The 12,712-nt window shown below is 34.1% G+C and overlaps 2 protein-coding genes across 3 annotated transcripts in view; one reads left to right on the top strand and one right to left on the bottom strand.

Annotated features, from left to right (window-relative positions):
* Positions 1–11,975, bottom strand: part of LOC123530548 (triokinase/FMN cyclase-like) — a 135,789-nt gene extending 123,814 nt beyond the window's left edge. Inside the window, exon 1 of one of the 2 annotated variants that reach the window (XM_053517218.1) lies at positions 11,853–11,975. The gene's annotated coding sequence lies outside the window, so the exon portion shown is untranslated. The remainder of the gene's footprint in view (positions 1–11,852) is intronic. The other variant, XM_053517211.1, reaches the window with a different exon arrangement.
* The window catches only part of LOC123545404 (uncharacterized), a 45,876-nt gene that overhangs the window by 15,036 nt on the left and 18,128 nt on the right, over positions 1–12,712 (top strand). The gene's annotated exons all lie outside the window — the stretch shown is intronic.

Below are 12,712 nucleotides of genomic sequence, written 5' to 3'. Positions count from 1 at the left end.
TTGACATGTTTATATTTTGTATATCATTGATTTTACTTGGATTCCATACAAGCTTCTTATACATACAGGGAGGTAATTAAAAATGGAGTCAGTAAGAGTTATGATTCCTTATCACTGCACTATCTTTCACGGACCTGTATTAATGTACAAAGTAGCAAATCAATCCTTCATAGTTTTTGGCTTGGGCTTCAGTCAAGCTTCTTGCTTTTCCTTTTCATGCATAAAGGGAGGTGATTCAAAAATGGGGTCAGCTAAAGTAATGGTTCTTTGACACTGCACTTTGCTTCACTGACCTCTATCAATGTATCAAGTATCAAGACAATCCTTTATATGGTTTTGACATTGGCCCCAGACAAGTTTTTTCCATAGATAAAGGGAGGTTATTCAAAAATAAGATCAGTTAGAGTTATGGTTCTTTGACACTGTACTTCCTTTCATTGGACCTCTATTTATGTGCAAAGTTTCAAGTCAATCCTTTATATAATTTCCACTTGGGCTTCAGACAAGCTTTCTATATAACGATAAGGGGAGGTAATTTAAAAATGTGACCATTACACTGCGCTTCCTCTTTCAATGTGTAAAGTATCTTCAAATTCTTCAAATAGTTTTTGACTTGGGCTCTGGACAAGTCTTTTTTATAAGGATAAGGGGAGGTAATTGAAAAATGGGACCACCTAGAGTTATGGTTCTTTGATACTGCACAACCTCTCACTGTGTTCGATCATTGTATGAAGTAACAAATTAGCATCTTTATTATTTCTTGAGTTATGCTCCGGAAAAGAAGCGTGACGGACGCCACCTGGTAGCCAACGGACAAAAAGACAGACCACGGAAGAGTGATCCCTATATGTCGCAGCTACTTTGTAGTAGGCGACACAAAATCTGTCTAAGTCAACTGTACTTGGTTAAAAAAAAAAATCAACTTTTTTGCGACATTTTCTAACTTTTTTTGCGATCCAATATAGCTTAGATTAGTAAAATAGTTAATTGTAATCTCGTTAATGCTTATATAAGGTATTTGATTTTGTAAATGAACAGCCTAAACATAACCGAGGCTGTTACTTTAAAGCTTTGAATGTAACTGACGCATTTATAGATCTATATTATCAGAATATGTCAGCATTTATAATTTAATCAACCATGGAATGACTATGTCCTTAGATATGCAAAATTTAGGTCCATACTGATATGTTGTTTCAGTAAGGAGGTCTAAATGAATAACTAGCTGACCAACAAACTGTCACTAACCCACAGAAAGAATAACATTACTCCCGCACGATAATTTAACCGACAACGTGTTTATATTATTGGCTGATTGTTATGGTCCCATGCATGATAGAACTCAAACAGTTTGTCAACCCTTACAGAAGCAAGCCTCTGTGGCGTACATGCTGCGTATTTGCTGTGTATATGCCGCGAACACAGTAGTATGCCAGAGGAGTACATTTTACATACACCGCATGCCGCGTACTATTTCGACAAGTACACAGCATGTACGCAGGAGGTCACTAGTACACTTCAAGTACGCAGCACAGACTCTGAAAATTTAAGGAGTACACTGCATGTACGCAGTAGGGACTTGTACAAGAAAATAGTACACTGCATGTACACCGCAGATACTTCGAAATTTGTAACACTTATATTTAGTTGCATTAAAGTTGTTTCCCCTTGATGCAGTTAGCCATTTTCTTCAGATGTTTACCAAATTACATGCTACAAAAATTGATTTATTTCATTGAAAAGTGGATGAAGACAAGCATACTAATTTATTTGATAACATCAGTCTACATTATTTTGGTAAGGGTAAATACTTATTGATGCATGTCACTTATCTTTTTTCTGTTTTTTTCTGTCCAAATGATCAGCGTTTGCATAAGAAAGTTGGTGGGGTAAGGAATTTACATTATCACAGCAGTTTCCCCACAAGAGTACACAGCATGTACGCCTCAGGACTCGGGCCAGGAGTACACAGAATGTACGCCGCAGGAGTACACAGCATGTACGCCGCAGGGGTAGTACACCGCAGGCTCATTTGCATGTGAAAAGTGTATGTGCCGCGTACATGCTGCGTACTATTTCCCGCATACTAAATTCCTCCAGCGTACATCCTGTGTACTATGTAGTCCACAGCATGTACGCAGCAAGTAGTACGCGGCAGAGCTCATTTGCATGTCAAAAGTGTACTACAAACGTACTGTCGGTGTATGTGCGGTGTATATCCTGCGTACTATTTAAAGCCCTTGATTTCAGTACACATCATGTAAGCATCATATACGCTGTATGTACACAGCAAGAGTACGCAGCAGGCCTTTTTCTTCTGTAAGGGAATGATTCAAATAAGGTGCATGCTGTCATATTAAACAAAAAGATTTTCTGTATTGTAACGTTTTAATAAAGAAAAATCATGGTTATCAAGCATGCTATCGTTCCAGTTATCGTCCAGAATTTATACTAATTTCAGCATCTTTTTAACAATATAAAAAATGTTTACAGTTCAATGGGTCATCAAAAAGATTTGAACATATGGATTTGATTAAACCCTGCTGACAGACGGACATGGTTTATTCCCAGAAACCTAATTAACTTTTGATAGTTGGAGAAAAAAAAGTTGACATTTAAAATGGCAACTGCTAACAATGTCTACTTGTCAAAATAACATACACGATTAGACCATAAAATTCCAAATGCTATTCATTTTCACTGTAGCATTTCTGTATATACTAACCTACCGAAAGAAAAACAGCCTGTTCCCAGCATCTGCATCTTTTTTTTTAACAATATCAAAATGTTTACAGTTCAGTCATTTAAAGACAAAGATGTTCTACATGCATGATAAATAGTTTTTGACGTGTATGTTACCCTCTGGGGAAAAATGATGTGTACGTCACCTCCTGAAAACCGCAACGTGTACGTTACCGCACCCTTTGTCTTACGATATCTTTAATATTCCTGAATAGTCATGTTAAATATTTGGTATAGGACTTTGGACAATGACAAGCTTTATTTTAAACCTAATTCCAGCGAAAATTCTCTGCAGAATCTGTGCTAGGTGCGTAACTTGTGAACAGACGTGTTCGTTACCAAAATATTTTGCATCTTTCGAATCGGTTGGGCAAGGATTACGTAAAAACAGGAGGGAGTTTCATCAAGTTACATATATCCGATGAAAGCGCTTTTTATTGCGGGGTTTATGCACGTTATCTCGTTTAAAACAATGGCGGATCAAATAAGTTATAGTGAAAAAACATACCTGAAGCGGGCCTATTTTTAGCACTTTTGCGCGCACGTTATCCGATTTAGTCATGTGGTTTCCCCACCGTGTATTGAGATTACTATATAATACAAGAATGAATAAATTGGTCCACTCAGAAAGTGTAATTTGTTTATTTATTAAGTGGTGCATTTTTAAAGTGCGGAGGTGGATTTATATATATATCTCCTACATGGCATACAATCTGATACTGTACATGTATAGAGTTGTTTTGCCACTGAAAGTCTTCGTTTTGTAAAATCATTTTTGTTTCTTTTTTATCATAATATACAGACATTTGCTGCCAGCAATGAAATCCTAAGTCCTGGTACTTGCGTTCTTGCTGGATTCAGAGTTGAATATAGGTTATTATTAAATATCAAATCAGAGTTCTGCCGAGGTTTTCAGCATAATGGGGCCATGGCCCATCTACCCTGAAAACATGGGGCCATTCTGAAACTTTTGGGGCCATTCAAAATTTACAAAGTTAAAAAACTTTACTTTTCTTATGCTTTAAATACACAAAGTTCATGTCATTAATTCTCTTTTTCCTTATAACTTAACCATGTATACTCAACCAACAAGTTCTTACGAAAGCTCTGTTTGGCAGACGTTTTACTCTACTTTTTTACCATTGTTTTCGGTTTACTTTAATTACTTTACTGGGTGGGGGTCGGATCACTCTGTGATTCTGAGGTTGTTGTTTAATGTTCAGTGCTATCTATAGTTGAATCGTTGCTTTTGTTCAATGTATCATTTTTATTAATTTATTCTTTCCCTGGTGTAACTAAAGTCTGGTTCATTTTCTTAGGGGCAGGGGACTGAAAAATTTGTGCAAAATCGATTTGCCTTTCAGTGCGGTCGCCATTTTGATACAATAATGGTTCAATTATTATGACACATTATTTTTTCAAATCCATTGCAGTGATTTCCCCTGGAGGTATGTCTATCTACCGTGCAAGACTGGCACACTAGCAGTCGTTAACGGGTTTGATTTTTTAGATTTTCTGGCGTGCCAAAAGCCCACAGACGCGAATTTTGGCGCGCTAATGTCGCAAAAACACAGCCTCGGCAGAACTCTGTCAAATTGTTTTGCATTATCAAGCTTTCATACTAAGAGGCTACTGACAGTAACATATTGCGCACATAAAAGATCCGTTAGGCTAGAAAATTTAAATATATTTGTTGTCAGTGGCATAAGTTAAGTGATCGGTTCTAAATAAAGCTGTTATCGTTTACAGAAATGTTCTTAACAATTTATTTTTTATTCAATTTCAGAACCAAAGATGAAGGCAATTATTACACGTGTTATTACTGTAACAATGATTTTGAAGTTAACACTGGAGTGATTGACCTTTTAGTTAATTGTCATGTCAAGAGACACGGGGGAGGAACTGTTACACAAGACTCAGTTGTGGAGGATATCATGTTACAGATTTAGGATGCTTCTGTTACAGTATTCCTGGATAACGTTACAACATTCGGAGGATAATAATAGCTGTCGGTATTTTGTTTGCCAAAGATGTGGTAAAGATGTATCTCTTTTTCCAAAAATAAAAATTGTTTTTCTAGATCAGTGATATGCACGTCTGTTGAGACATGGCTTAACATGTGAAACACAGTATATTGATGTCAATCAAGCGTTTTATGACAAAATTTGAAATTTTGATAGAAAAATATCTAAAAGAAATTGATTAAAAGATATTCCAACCTATTTTATGCAAATCTGCATTGATTAAAACCCCCTTCAGGCATGGACTTATAATACAAGGTAGAAAAATTACTGTTGGTCTAATATTTCGTGGTTTTATAGAATATTGAAGTTTAGCAGGATATGTTACAGTTGTGGGGTGCTGCTTCTGAATGTGTTACAGATTTAGGATGATACTGTTTCCTTCTTCAGGATTCTGTTGTTAGATGTAAATACTGCAAAACAACATCTATTTTGTCATTTGAGGCAGTCAGACATGTACTAGAGTGGCGTTGCTGTAACGACATTTAAAAACAGGAAAGTCCACCTAACAGGAGAAGATATCGGTTGTGATATGTCAAGAATCACATAAGATGAACAGTTGATGATACAAGTTATGCCGAGCAAATCTCCCATCCCTTTTCCGTGCAAATTGACCGATCGTTTGAACAGTCTCTAAATACATCGGTTGTAAAATGTTTTTCATAACCTCTAAATAAATCACCAAAGATATATCGCAGAGCGAAATCGAAAAAATGTTTTAAGTGTGTATTTATTTATATTCACATTATATTCACATAGATTAATTACTTTCGTTCGAATCTAAAAAGAGAGCGAGTTACTATGTTTATAAGGTAACTCCTAATTTTTGAACAACCCGAATTTAATGTGCTCGTGCTTGCGTTTACCCAATGCCTACAGTCCTGAGACATGCCTTCTAATGGCGCACAGTCCTGAAAAGCCCTTGACACCATCATACACACAAAGACAAAGACGCATATATTTTTAGATGAAAATCCTAAAACATTATACATTTTAACTATGAATTGCGTATAAAATCCTCTGTTAAATGATATAGGCTCCTAACTGTGACCAAACAGATTCAGTGCTTCAGATTAGCCTATTTGATTGTGCATGCTTGCCAAATCTTCATTGCGCAGATGCATATCTGCTTGTAGGCAGCTACGTGCCTGCAAGCAGACTATGATTCGATGGTTGTTCTAAAAGCCAATTAATTTCTTAAGTTCTCCATTACCGATTCCGACAGGATATTTCCTTTTAAGCTTATTAGTAATTGAAATCGTTGATAAAGACACGCATTGCCAAGCTCTTCCGAAGCTAGGACACATCGATTGCTAGCTTAATACATGTAGCATAAACAGGTACTATTTTTGAAAGAACAGCTTATGAAAGTGCAAACGACGATTCAATGCGAATTGATGATTATGGTGTCATATACATTGGATATAGAACACTAGCTTTCCATTGAAAATGTTTATATATCATTTTATTATATATAGCTGTTGAATCAGATTTAGAATTTCGAAATTAGAAAAAAAATGCACTTGGTATAATATATTTGTTACATCTTACAAAAATCCCGCATAATTCATGATATCTAAATTTTATTTGCTATCCTGGTATTGTATTTTGTCAAAATGTATTCCAAAAAGTATCATCCTAAATCTGTAACACATCCAGAAGATAGCACCCCACAACTGTAACATTCTATAAAACCACGAAAAATTAGACCCACATTGATTTTTTCTACCTCGTATTATAACTGTATGCCTAAAGAGGGTCTTTATTGATGCAAATGAGCATAAAATATGGTTGAAACATATTTTAATCAACTTCTTTTGGATAGTTTTCTATCAAAATTTCGGATTTTGTCATTAAACATTTGATAGACATCAATATACTGTATTTCATGTGTTAAACCATGTCTCAACAGACGCACATACCATTGATCTAGAAAAACAATTTATACTTTTGCAAAAAAGAGATACATCTTTACTATTTCTTTGGCAAACAAAACAACGACCGATTATTATCCTCCGAATGTTGTAACGTTATCCAGGAATACTGTAACAGTAGCATCCTAAATCTGTAACATGATATCCTCCACAACCGAGTCTCGTGTAACAGTTCCTCCCCCGTGAGAGAGATCTATCAAAATGCAATGGAAATAACTAAACCATCTGTTATTACTGAGTTACTATCTGAAATGAAGATTTCATTCTGATCGATCTCTCTTGACAACTTTAAACATGTATTCAGTTTTGATATTTTGCCCTGTAACTTCGATACATGCCCACACGCTGATCGCGATCACTAGAAATGAATATTTCACCTTCATTTGGAATCTCGTCGGTATGTTTTCTGTCCTATATCCAGCAATCCAAATGTTTTCATCTTATTCCAGTTCCATGTACTTAAATGGTCAATCACTCTAGCGTAAGCTGCAAATCTGTGTCTTAGCATTTTTTAAGGGGACGCATATTGCTACATTCACAGTTCATACAGAAATGAGGAAGGTGTGCATATTCAAGAAATCCATGGTGGGAAAATAAAAAACATATTCCTAAACTGATATAATACTGATGGACACCTGTAATATTCAGTACTTTGTGGATAAGGATGTGGTACTATGAATGTAATAGGAAAACAGAGGTCTTTGTGAAAGTACATTCAACACAAAATATTAAGCTTTTGTATAAGGAAAAAACAGGTTTTTTACAATAACAGTGTTCACAAATAATGTTGAAGGGATGAAATTTTCTTTTTAACACACCAGGTTTGCTTAAACATCTAAAAAATTTAACGCCACGTCATTTCAGCTCTGGATGGACGCCATATTTCTCATTGATAAAAAATGTAAACAAAAAAATCAGAGTGGGATTAGCTTTGAAAGGGCTAAAATATGAAATTCTCACAAGAATACCTTAGAAAAATATTAGAGCAACGCGGTCAGGGGCCCAAATGAAATGTCGTCACTTGAAATTCATCTTAAAAAGGGGGTTAATTTTTTTTTTATTTAATCGTTTTTAATTTTTCCCCGACTTTTCGGCAAATTTCACTAAAAAAAGTTTTACTGGCCCGGAACAAAAGGGTAACTCAAAAAACAAGGGAGACAACTTGGTGTAGCCGTTATGTTTTTTAAAAAAAAAATGTCGTGATTAAATTTTTAAAAATAATGAATCCTATTCAATAATGTATTTTCATGTATTGACGCCCCCGGGGGCAAAAATTTCAAAGAGGGGGCGGGGGTTTTTTTTGGGTAAAAAAAAAAAAAATAAAATTTTTTTACAAAATTTAAAAAACATCGTTCAAACTAGCGGGAAAGGGTTTTTCTTTTTTTTAATCCCCCCAAACCCAAATTTTTTGGCATCCTTTTTAAATCAGTGTGTCTTTTTAATGCATTTAATAGGGGTATTGTTTTCCCATGTTGGTTTTTGACCCTCGCGACACTACACTTACGTCATACCAAAACAGCTTTTTTACCCATAACTTTTTCCTTATACATCGGGTAGCTAATAGCGCAATCAAAATTCAAGGTTTACACCTCTGGGGCCTGCTTTTGAATTAAAAGTTCTTAAAATCCCGAAAAAAAGGGTAATCGAAAACACTTGCTGAAAATTTTGTTTAAAGTCGGCGGGAAGCGTGTGCGCGGGGGTTTTAAAAAAAAATAAAAAAAGATTTACCTTTTAATTTCTGTTTGATGTTTGGTACGTACTTCTTAGTACTTTTTTTTGGACAGGGTAAGGGACTTTTTTAAAATGTTTTAAAAAACCCTTTACCACACAGAACAAAAGCCAAAGCCTTTTTTTACTAACAGAAAAGGAAATCAAAATTTAAATAATGAAGGGCTGAAAAAGGGTGACTGTCTTATTAAACAGAGGTGTTTGGCTTATTTGTGTTACACCACACATTTAAAATGTATTTTTTAATATTTAGTAATTTTGACTTTAAATTTTTGTAAATTTTAAAGTTTATAGCAATTTAAATTCTCTTTCCCTGATACAAAATTTATTGTAGTTTCCTTTGAGTTTCGAAGTAAAGTGTTTAAAATAGGGAAAAAAATTTTATTTTTTGGCATAAAATTCTGTTTTGGTACTTTCACATTTAAATTCATATACAAATTTTATTTTGATGTTTTTAAATTTGTTTATAGTTAAGGGGGCCATACTTTGAAATTAGAAAAAAGTGGGTAGGGTATGATAAAATTTACCTGCAAAAAAGTACAAGATTTTGGTACATGAAATGGATACAGTTTCAACTGTTATAAGTACACAAAGGATTGCTCACTAAAACAAAAATGAAAAAACTGAAACAAAAAAGTTATTGTTGAATTACATAAGACTTATTGTGTACATTCAAACTCAACAATTAATACTTTTTTGTGCGAAAATAATAGTGCTTCACCTTGTCCAAACATTTATCAATCTCCTACAGATTCTAATTTAAAGAAAGAAAGTGAAATAAGTTCACTGTCTTGCTTTTCATTTCGCATATGTAAGCTAAAACACATTATTTAGTTTGTTTACAAAGTAGTGCATAAGAAAAGATACGGTGGTCAAGGAATGCCACATTCCAAAACTTAAAGAGTATATTCCCCTTAATCCACTAAACATTTATCCTTACAGAAGTCTAGCGGCTTACAATAAGGGCCTAGAAATGTTGCCATTATTAATTTTTAACTTGGTATTCATGAACTACAATGCACTTAAATATCAAAACACATTCAACAAACTTTTGAAAATGTATCGTCTTAAAAATGCCTAAAATAAGGTATGGAATTTGGTTGAGAGGTCCAATCAATGTGTATATGTGCAAAAGTAACATTCTAATCTTGTTCACAAAACTTACTAATACACAGCAGGAATGTCAATGATCAAAACTTGACGAATATACAGTTATCCTCACTTTAATGTCATTTATAATTTGTACTTGAATTCTCCACCATACTTTTCATAACTCTGTATGCACGAGTTGCACGAGAATGCTGTCATTCACGTAAAAAAACGGGGTCAAATAAGTTGTAAATGCAATATCATGTAAGCGTAATTAATGGATTATGCAGTTCAAGATAAACTATATCTCATAACGTAACGAACATGTATAATGTTGTAACAACAACTATACTTACACTGATTTAAGTAGCAATCGGTTTATAAGTGACTTTATTGATTCATTTTGTGTTTTGTTATTGTTGTCAAAAAGTATAACGGAAGTGCCTCACAACTGAAGCGGAAACCAGTTTGATGCGCAAAGTAGTCCACTGTAAGTAATATTTTTTGATAAATGTCCACACAAATTAATAATGTTCTAATATTAAAGACGAATATCTGAATAGGATTCATTATTTGATAAGAAATTATAATCAGCGACATGTTTTTTTAAAAAATCGTACACGTGCTGACACCTAAGTTGTCTCCCGTTGTTTATTAGAGTTACCTTTCGTCCGGCGCAGTAATACATTTGCAGTGAATCGCCGAGAAGTCGTGGGAAAATTAAAAACCATGTAAATAAACTAAAATTAGCCACCTTTTCAAGATGAATTTCAAGTGATCGACATTATGCATTTAACCCGCCTGACCTGAGTAGCATCTTAGATATCTGTTCTAAGGTATTCATTGTGTAGAACGTCATGTTATGCCCTTGCAATGCTAATCCCACTCTGATTTTTTTTGTTTACATTTTTTATCAATGAGAAATATGGCGTCCATCCCGAGCTGAAATGACGTGGCGTTAAATTTTTACATGTTTAAGCAAACCCGGTGTGTTAGAAAGAAAATTTCATCCCTTCAACATTATTTGGAACACTGTTATTGTAAAAAACCTGTTTTTTTCTTATACAAAAGCTTAATATTTTATGTTGAATGTACTTTCAAAAAGACCTCTGTTTTCCTATTACATTCATAGTACTGCATCCTTATCCACAAAGTACTGAATATTACAGGTGCCCATCAGTATTATATCAGTTTAGGAATATGTTTTTTATTTTCCCACCATCGATTTCTTGAATATGCACCCCTTCCGCATTTCTGTATGAACTGTGAATGTAGCAATATGCGTCCCCTTAATAGACTTATCTTCCGAATCGGAATCGGTAAGTATTTATATAAAAAACAACCATCAAACTGAATAACACTACAAAAATAACGGATCGTAGAATTTCTGAAAGTGCAAAAAGATCGTGGAGATCGAGACTCGTAACCGACTACAGTATTCTTGTACTAAAAATTAAATATTTTTAAGATAATATTACGTAATATTTTGATGATCAAACGTCGGTACATCACGGGTGACTTCCGCAGCAATTAACTCTTGGGGTGTCATAAAATATTTGAAAGCCGCGGTCCTTCTGTTTTGATTAACACTTCCCGTTACGTAAGGCCATAAATTCCAAGCCATCGTATACACAAATTGTTGTTTAGGGGAAATCTGCATGTATCACGCGTGACCTTCATGACCTAACACATTTAAAAATACTTTGATGTTAAATGGTTGTTATTTTTAGAACGAGGAAAGCCCCGCGAAACGGCTAGTTGCAAGCAGTTTCTCAGTAATTTTCCATGACGTAGTGTCGTGCACATGTAGGAAAAAACCCCGGTGTCTTTCTTTGCAAAGTACTCGATAAATTTAAATAGTAACCACATGATCTTTTACGTAAATAATGATGACGAAATCCCATATTTTGAGTTAGTAAACATCCGGAATTTGTTTCTTTAGGAAAAGAACGAAAATAAAGCGATTGATTATGAGACACGGGATAAAACGATTCTGTTCAAATGGCCGTTAATTGGTATAATACGTTTCTATCGGGGAACCGATAGACACGGGTCAATACGTTTCTGTTTGGTAATCGATAGATACGGTGATAAATGTAACCATGTGGAAAGGGTTAATTTTTAATACATTGGACTTTAGTACTGTAAATTACTCATTATATGGACTTATAAAAATGATGTAGGTGATTTTTTTCCCGTTCTTGTTGACTTTTTTTCCCTCCAAAATGGGTGGGGGGCATTAATTAGAGGGGGGGCCTTAATTCGGGAAAATACGGTATGTCTTTAATATTAGAAAATTATTAATTTCTGTGGACATTTATCAAAAAATATTACTTACAGTGGACTACTTTGCGCATCAAACTGGTTTCCGCTTCAGTTGTGAGGCACTTCCGTTATACTTTTTGACAACAATAACAAGACACAAAATGAATCAATAAAGTCACTTATAAACCGACTGCTACTTACATCAGTGTAAGTATAGTTGTTGTTACAACATTATACTTGTTCATTACGTTATGAGATAAAGTTTATCTTGAACTGCATCCATTAATTACATTTAGATGATATTGCATTTACAACTTATCTGACCCCATTTTTTTTACGTGAATGAATGACAGCATTCTCGTGCAACTCGTGCAAACAGAGTTATGAAAAGTATGGTGGAGAATTCAAGGACAAATTATAAATGACATTAAAGGTGGATAATTAGATTTTGGCCATGTAACTGATTTGTTCGAAACTTTAGCATCTGATCATTAACAGTCATTTATGTTCACTTAACACTTAATACAAATTAGATTTTCACTGGAAGTATTTTTAAAATTTCATTTTCCTATCCTGGTTGCCCAACCAAGATAGAGTTATTTTATCATAAGTATAAATTGATAAACATACTTTGCCTAAGGAAATATATAAATATTAGACATATTGTAATATATTTGTAAAATATTTGCATTAAAAATTATGTATTTAGATGGAATTCATTAGAAACGAAAGTTTGAAAAATTATTATTACCTCCCTTTGCCTATCTTGGTTGCGAAACCAAGATAGATTGGAAATAAATGAATTCAGAAGCTACACACACCTTTAAAACTAAAATGTAAAACTAGACATTATATCGAAATAAAAAGAAATACCCAGCTTTTTATATACTTTCATATTAAAGGGGAGTAATTACAAAATTTTATAAAAATGAT

The sequence above is a fragment of the Mercenaria mercenaria genome, chromosome 1 (genome assembly GCF_021730395.1).
Source record: "Mercenaria mercenaria strain notata chromosome 1, MADL_Memer_1, whole genome shotgun sequence".
Classification (NCBI taxonomy): domain Eukaryota; kingdom Metazoa; phylum Mollusca; class Bivalvia; order Venerida; family Veneridae; genus Mercenaria; species Mercenaria mercenaria.
This window is presented reverse-complemented; position numbering and strand designations above follow the sequence as displayed.